Source organism: Papaver somniferum, chromosome 7, assembly GCF_003573695.1.
Source record: "Papaver somniferum cultivar HN1 chromosome 7, ASM357369v1, whole genome shotgun sequence".
NCBI classification, from domain to species: domain Eukaryota; kingdom Viridiplantae; phylum Streptophyta; class Magnoliopsida; order Ranunculales; family Papaveraceae; genus Papaver; species Papaver somniferum.
In genome coordinates this window covers 88,224,086-88,233,244 of record NC_039364.1, presented here as the reverse complement: position 1 = coordinate 88,233,244, position 9,159 = coordinate 88,224,086, and positions in this window count along the sequence as shown.

Here is a 9,159-nt window from a genome sequence, read left to right as displayed (position 1 = left end):
CCTATATCTTCTACAAGAGGTACTACAATTCCTTCTCACATATTTTATGTAGATGATATCATGGTCTTCTGTAGGGGCCTTAAGCGGGATGTGAGATCTCATGAATCCCTTAAATTATTACGGTGACATTTCGGGGCAGCATATAAGTCCATATAGATGCAACATTAATGCAAGTAAGCATATTAATGATCATGATGTAATAATTTCTAATGAAAATTGACTTTCGATTAGTTCTTTGCCTTTGCGATATTTAGGGGTGCCAATTTTTCAGGGGAAACCCATGAACGTTTGACGCAACCAAATCTGGAAAAAATAAAGCTAAAGTTATCTGGTTGGAAAGGGAAGTCTCTTTCCACTATGGGTAGAGTTGAATTAGTTGGATCTGTAATATTGAGCTCCTCATTATACAGTTTTCATGCATATGAATGGCATAAAGACAGTATTCGTATACTTGAAACTTGGATGAGAAATCTTATTTGATATGGTGATATTAATATTGTCAAACCTATCCCTGACACTTGGAAAACTCTTTGTTTACCTTTTGAAGAGGGTGGGATTAATCTTTGCTCTTTAAAAATCTTAAATCATGCAACTCTTATGAAAACCACTTGGCAAATCATCACCGACAATAATTTGGAGCAACTTCATAAAAACCAGATGCTTTAATAAGTTTATGTAAAGTTATCCATCTGGACAGGGATTAAAATAATATGGAAACAGATACAACTGCAAACCCAATGGATTATTGGAGATGGCAAAACAACAAAATTTTGGATAGACTTTTGGTGCCCATCCATAGGCAGCTCCATCGCAGAATATTTGGGATGGGACGCAACTTTACGTAATTCTCATCAAAACGTGGTGGCGAACTTCTTGGTGGAGGATGTCCGGAACTTAATTGAGGTGGACATCAGTCCATATTTAACTGAGCATGAGTGATAGACTAGTTCGGGTAGAAATAGGTCTGGAGATATTATCTTATGTGATGCGTATGAATTTGCTAGGCCACGAGGTAATAAATGTGATTATTTTTTCAGATATATGGGATGTAGAATTTCCACCTAGAAGAGCTTGGTTAGTATGAAAATTATTACATGGTAGGGTTGCGACAGATGAAATCTCGGAATGAGCTGGAGTTATATCAGTGTCAATTTGCTCTTTATACAGCAAACATTCAAACTTTGAATTCTTTGGTTGTTCTTTCGCTATAGGTATATGAAGGTGGATGGGTAGTGTCTTTAATATTAATTTGACTTGTTCTTCCATTACTAAGATGTTTGATCAAATGAAGAAGTATATATACTCATCTCATCTTCGCAATACTCATTGGATAGGGATAATTAGTGGGATATAGGTAAAATACGTTTTTCTGGTGATAATATTTATCTATATCAGGCTGCTAACATGGTTAAGCTTCATATTGGTGATTATGGAAGATGAGTAAAGGGGTTTATGAACAATGTGATATTCAAGAGATTTCATTATTCGCTTTCTTGGTTTTCAAAGTAAAGCAAGGAAGGCTCTTAAAATAATTGAGATAAAGTGGCATGAACCTTTACATGGGTGGATCAAGTTCAACGCTGATGGTTGTTTGTTAGGTAACCCGGGTTGAGCAGGTTGCGCAGTGGTTCTTCATAATCATCATGGTTTAGTGACTGGTTGTTTTATGGCTTCTTCAGGTAATGATACATCTATTAAGGGCCGTCAATGGATAAACGAATATTCTATATCCGCCCGAGTCCATTCTGAAAAGGCGAGGGTACCCAAATATACCTCAAGCTAAAACTTTTTCTACCGATAATTCCTTTCTCCGAAAGTGATTGTCTATGGACTGAATCGAGACAATGCAACTAATCGGTTCATACTTCGTGTGATCGTCTATGGATACAAGATCGAGACAATATAATAACGAAGTATGTTAAAGGTTCGCACTTAACCAAACACAATAGGATTGCTTATCAAGTAAATAGGAATTAACGTTTGTGTAATTTACTTTAATTATAATAAAACAATTATAATGCAAAAATATAAAGTAAATTACACAGAAAGATTTTGTTAACGAGGAAACCGCAAATGCATAAAAACCCCGGGACCTTGTCCAGAATTGAATACTCTCAGGACTAAGCCGCTACACAAAATTAAATCAACTTCGTATAGTTGAGACCAAGCAACTAAACCTATAGTTCACCTAGTTCCGTATGTATTCCCACGCCTCCGACCTATGAATAAGTCACGTACTTGGAACAATTCCTTTGGTTCGTATTCCAAACAGTAAAGGAAGAACAAATCTGTTTGGTATCAACTCTCTTCAACCAAGTAATGTGAGTTCGACAAAGGCTCTTATGTTTATCTCAATAAACTCCTTCGTCGGGTTCTTAGATCTGTCTTATGTTCAACTACCGAAGTAATTGTTAAGATTTTGCAATCAATACTTTTAATCAAAAAAAATTGTATTGATTCCGATCTACACAACTAATCAATCCAATCTACCACAAGGATAAACCGATTATAGTTGGATCCTCTTATACCGAAACAAGTATTGTGCACACCAAAGATTATGAACCCCAAATCAGAAATCTTCAGTATCTTCTTTGTCTTCAAATCTTCTTAGATCTTCAATAAAAACCTACACACAACAACTTGAATCTCTTGTGATCAATTACGCACAGAACAAAGTCTGTTAACAATGGATTATCACAAGATCGTCTTTAACACTAAAAACAGTCTAAAGATCCCTGTCGAAACTTCGATCGAGTTTGAGTGAATATTATATCAGAAGAGAAGATTCTCAAGCATAACAAACTAGGTGCAATCAAAGTTCAACCACCGTTAGTCAATCAAATCAATCGAAAACACAAGATAAAACACAATAATATAGTTTCCCACCAACCGTACTAATAGAGCTTCTCAATCCCAAAGAAGACTTTAAACTGAGCGGTCGTAAGAGATTTCGCCTATTCTCCTCTTCGAATAGGCGGCTTCACCAGTAATAACACAACCGAGGAAGTTTGTTGTCACGAAGGATTAGTTTGCTATAAATGCAAACTTCAAGTATTTATAGACAAGGAAGTTTGGACACCGAGGAATTTCCAAAACCGAAAATATTCTCAAGATATTCATTAAAACAAAAATTCGGTTTCCATAATTCCTGGAAATGCTCTGTCCAAAATAATGACCGAAAATCTCTTTGGAAAACCTTTAACTAGTAAATGCACATTACTAATTCTTATTTTCCTAAAATAAAATTAAGACCTTAATTAAAAGATTCTTAACTTATTTATGTTTCGATCCTGGGATTTTTTTCCTTTAGCAATTAAGGAATAACTTTGAACAATTAAAGATAAACATTACCGCTTGTGTTCAAAGTGTGTCGACATCCTTACTTTGTAAGTCCTCTTTCATACTTACAACCTTGAAACCGATTTTCCATATTTCCATACAAGTTTAGAATTGGTTAATATGACTTTCAAGAACTATGTGATTGATCAATAACACTCAATCACAAATCATAGTTTAACGGTTCTACCAAAACAAGTTTCGGTTCTACCTCCATGTGAGTACTGTGCATAGTCACACAAGCTTTACAAAATTCGGTTGACTAGGTACTAGGATCGGTTCCCCACATATATATGGTATCTAACTTATATGTGTTGCACATGTCCATAGGATCGGTTCCCCTTTGCCTAAAAACGTGTTGCATATGTCCATAGGATCGGTTCCCCTTTCTGCTAAAAACTTGCTGCACCTCATACAAGGATCGATTCCCCTTTGTGATGTGTTGCACCTCTTACTAGGATCGGTTCCCCTTTACCCAGATTCGGTCATACACAAATCACAAACTCGATCATACCATCTCAGGTGATTATTTAAGATCGGTTTCACTAATAAAAGTCATACCAATACATAAGTCATGCCTTTGTGAATAGTTTTACCAAGAACACAAACAAGTCATGAGCGGTTATACTAAATCACACATATTGGTTGTTCACAAGATATGCAATGAATATCAATACCAATAACGCCTGACGATTTCCTTTTCGATTCATAAACAAGTTTATGAACTTACTTCCTTAAAACACATGTAAAACATTGTTTCCTAGGATGAAATCCTCACGTCATACCCATACATAATAAGAATAGCATTTAAACGATTATGTCGATGTCTTATCTACAAAGTTTAATGGTTAAGCAATAAACTTCGTATTGTATTCCTTAATACTATGTCTATCTAGAGTGTTCATGCTTCGCAGTTTTGTTTTCAATATTCATGACTTGAAAGATACGTTAGGGAATGAAACAGTTCAACTCAAGTATCACTAACCTCGAGTGGAAGGATGATGTTGTCGTTGTAGCTTCTTACTTCTTCACTTCTTCAAGTCTTCGCAATACTTATAATGTCTCATATCCTAATACTTTCAAGCTAACCTATACGAAGTTGAATCTAGTACATAATCAAGCGACTCTTAAAATGAGTTTTGATTCACTAAAATATGACAACCAAACTTGACATACCAACGCTTGGTGGGTTCAATCGAGCTATGCTCTAACAATCTCCCCCTTTGTCAATTTTAGTGACAAAACTCTTACAATCATATGGATAAACAAATTACAAGAATTCGTTACACATACGCTTGCTTCCCGAATTCAACAGCACAATAACCTGTATTATTTCAATCATTAAATGCCATTGTTGACATTATAATAACAAAGCTAATAATCCCCTTAAAGGTGAGATAGGTAGATTTTATCAATCCGCACGTATTTGTTATACTAATTAATATGATATGTTACTCCCCCTTAGTCTATGCTCTCACTCTTTCGTTAGATAAACGTTTAAGCACAATTGTCCTTTTCCTTAGTGATACCAATCAATATAAAATCAATGCCAGTATCACTTGTTTACTCCATATTATATTTCTCTCCCTTTTTGTCACAAAATGACAAAGAAACGAAAAAATAAAGGACAAACCAAAAAGAATCTTACAAATCTCAAAATAGACCTGCAAACCTATAGAGTTAAGCACGAGGGTTCCACACACCATTTTTGATAGCCAATATCAAAACCGAAACTACAAAGTAATTTTTTTTTATATGTTATCAAGGAAATAATTGCCTGAAGCAATTTTCCCAATTTAGTTTCGCAAACCAAAAAATCAACTAAGCACTTTTAGTTCCTTTGCTAAACCGATTGTACAAATACAATCGCTTCATTCGATAAGACCAAAATAAAGATAACTGTATTTTTCTCATCATGTTCTAATTATCCATATAACTTAGACCTTTAAAATTTAAACAAGACAAGTACTAGGTTAGTTAACTAGCATTTCTTGTTAAGGCATTCGATTAGACTTGAATAACCGAAACCTCCACTTTGATAAATCTAACTAAGATAAACTTAGCTTTTCTTATCCGGAATCGAATTGGACTAAACAATCCATCCCGTAGATTTTTTCTTTCGTCAAGCCATAAATAATTCATACAAACCAAAATAAATCAACTTGCATAATTATTCACCTCAACCGGAAGCAATTGAAACAACATAGACATTATAGAACCGCAATTGCACCGAAATTTTGTAAGCCTAAACAATTGATACTACACAATAAAGCAAGATAACAATAGTTTTTCTTAACCGGAACCAATTGAATCACACACACATCCATACACACATAATGGAATAAATCATCAATTGTACCGAAACTTTGTTAAGCAAAAGCAAAATATATATGAAATAAAATCAGGCTTTTCTTAAATAGTAAACAATTAACTAACAACATTGTTACCTCAAATTTCGCATCCGCTTCTCCAATATGTTTTCATCTTCTTCCAGGGAGAATTGATATCGAAATATCATTATGTTGTCATCCTTATGCAAAACAAAAGAAAAACAACAACCAACCTTTACCAGAGAAAGGTTGAAAACCGGTTTTTAACTATTGCAAGCAAAAGTTGAAAACCACCGAAACACAACGAAACACATATGCTTTTATGCTAAACCAAAACCGATTCAACATGTTGTGACTTTTTCACATATTGTTTCTACCAGAATCCCTCATGATCCTTTGATAAAGCCTACCAACATGGGCTAGAACTTAATCCTGCTAAATCAAAAAGTCACCCAAACCATAAGGTTTCACAACATTATGAGATCGAATATCAAGGTAATAAAACCGAAATAAAATATCCCATAAACATCCATAGCAATAAAAAGAATTCAAGCACAGGCTATGTCAATCAAAAACCATCACAAGAAAAATTATAAATCAAATAATTTTATTCATAATAGTTTTATTCATAATATACCAAATACAAGTATTGAAATAAATCAAAAATTAGAGTCTATCATTCCCTTCTCAGTTCTTGTGAAGATTGCTTTCAAAAACTGGATTCAAATTCTTCCGAGCACTTCCCTTTTCAGTAGATAATTTGTTCATCTCAAATAGTTGAGCATGAAGATTAGCTAGTGCTTCTTTTAAATCCTTTATTATCACCTCATGATATCTAATGCAACCTTCAACAGTAAGAATTTGTTTCCTTAAAGAATCTTGAGAGTTATCATGAAGAGAGACATCATGAGTTTCATCCATAACTGATGCACAAAGTGCTAAATCATCAAGAGATGACCCTTCTTTTACCGATTTCTCCATTGAAATAAAATAGTCTTCTTTCGGACATGAAGAAGATATATAAGATGGGAGAAAATCAAGGAATAATTTGGTTTATGGAAACCGAAACTATTTTTCCCAAAAATAAAAGATATCCATTATTTTTCACTAAAGAAACAGACTTGAACAACTTGCCCAGATTTATGCTTCCTCACAATCAGAATTTTGGGCAACAAGTGAGGATGCATATTTCAACACAATCAGTGTGTGTTGAGGTGAGAATTATTCTCACCATAGTTAACAAAGACATCCTTAGGATGACTTATAAACACAATAGATTGTGTTTCCTTCTGTTTTTTCTTTCTCTTGTAACTGCAAGAGTTTGCAATCTCTCTTTGAAATCTCATAAATTTACCAGTCTTCTTTATCCCCTTATGAAGAGCTTTGATAAGTTTATTTTCAAGAAGGATTGTAGATATTATTTTCTCCACATGAAGAACTTATCATATTATCAGAAAAACTAGTTCTTGATTCTCTTGGTTTTTCACCCAATTCTTCTTGTTCAGATTTTTCCATGTGGGTTTTATCTGAAAGGAATTTCAAAAAGTTTTCAAGTACCAGGATTAACCTTTTATTTTCATTAATTTCCAACTCAAGTTTTTCTAGGAGTTGATTAGACTCACAGAATTCATTACTGTTAGAGTTGGCAAGAAGTGCATTACAATCCGATATTTCTTCATTGGACTCTTCCTCCGGAATATCATCAAGAGTGGAGATATACGCCTTGTTTCACTTTTGATTTCTTCTGCTGGGATAATGTTTTTCCATATGTCCGAATATACGGCACTTGAAGCATTGTACTTCATCATTACCCTTTTTTATGGCAAAGCGAAAATGTATCACGAACATGTTTGTCAACAGATAAGATGTCCTTAATTCTTTGCTCTAGAAGCACAATGGTTGAGTCAATCTCTTTTTCAACAGGTACCTTGTCCTCTTGACAACGTTTCTCAGTTTGATTCTTCAGCAGAATTTCTCTATCAAAGACCTTTAACTTTCTTACAAGAGAGATTCGGGAAAGTATAGAAAGATCATTTCCTTATATTATGGCATGTTTGAAAAAGCGGGGGTCTAACAACACCACCCAATATTTCGCTTACAAATTTATATGGACTAACTCCGAAATACTTTGCTAGAGAATCAACTAGACAGTCAGACTCAATCTAGATAAAAGTATCTCAAGGAGTTAATATCTCTCTATTGATTTGATTTTTACTCAAGCTAAAAACAATAGCGAGTCTTTATCAAATACAAGGAATACTTGGACGGTACCAAAGACCAATGTCCAAGGATCAATCAATATCAATCAACAACCAAAGGTAGGATTTCCAATTGATGATCACGAACGCAGAACCTGTATTATTTCAATTATATAAAATATAATGCGGAAAAGAAATAACACAGACGCCAGAAATTTTGTTAACGAGGAAACCGCAAATGCAGAAAAACCCCGGGACCTAGTCCAGATTGAATACACACTGAATTAAGATGCTACAGACATTATCCTACTGCAAACTAACTTCGGACTGGACTATAGTTGAGCCCCAATCATCCTCCCATCGATCCAAGGTACAGTTGTACTCCTATGCCTCTGATCCCAGCAGGATAATGCGCATACGATTCCCTTTGCTGATCTCACCCACAACCAAGAGTTGCTGCAACCCAAAATCACAGACTTGATAATAAACAGATCTGTCTCACACAGAAAAGTCTATAAAAGGATAAATCTGTCTCCCACAGATAAACCCTAGGTTTTGTTCCGTCTTTTGATATAAAATCAAGGCGAACAGGAACCAATTGATAATCCGGTCTTATATTCCCGAAGAACAGCCTAGATTAATCAATCACCTGTCTACAATCCTTCCTGACTACAAAAGCGGATTGTCGAGGAATCACAAACAGTGAGACGAAGATGTTTGTGACTTCTTTATCTTGCCTATCGGAGAACTCTCACGATCTCAAGCCAATCAATCGATTGTACTCGTACGATAGAAGATGCAAGATCAGATCACACAGCTACGATAAAGTAGTATCTGTCTGGCTTCACAATCCCAATGAAGTCTTTAAGTCGTTAACCTGATTTTAGAGAAGAAAATCAAAGGTTAATGGAGATCGACTCTAGCGGGCGCACTAGTAGCACACAGACGTGTGGGGATTAGTTTTGCACAATGCTAGATGTCTCCTTTATATAGCCTTTAAATCAGGATTTCGCCTTAGTTACAAAGCAATCCTTATTCACCGTTAGATCAAAACCTGATTTAGATTCAAGCTAATATTTCTCAACCGTTAGATCGAAAACTTAGCTTGTCACACACACTTGGGTAGACGTTTACTGGGTTCGTGAAAACCATGCCCAAACGTGTACGTTTATGTTGGTTCAACATAGTAACCCAAAAGGTTAACCATATGAGAATTTCATATTAACCTTGTTCTTCTTCACCATAACTAGTTCAATTGACTCAAATGAACTAGTTAAAGAGTTGTTCAATTGCTA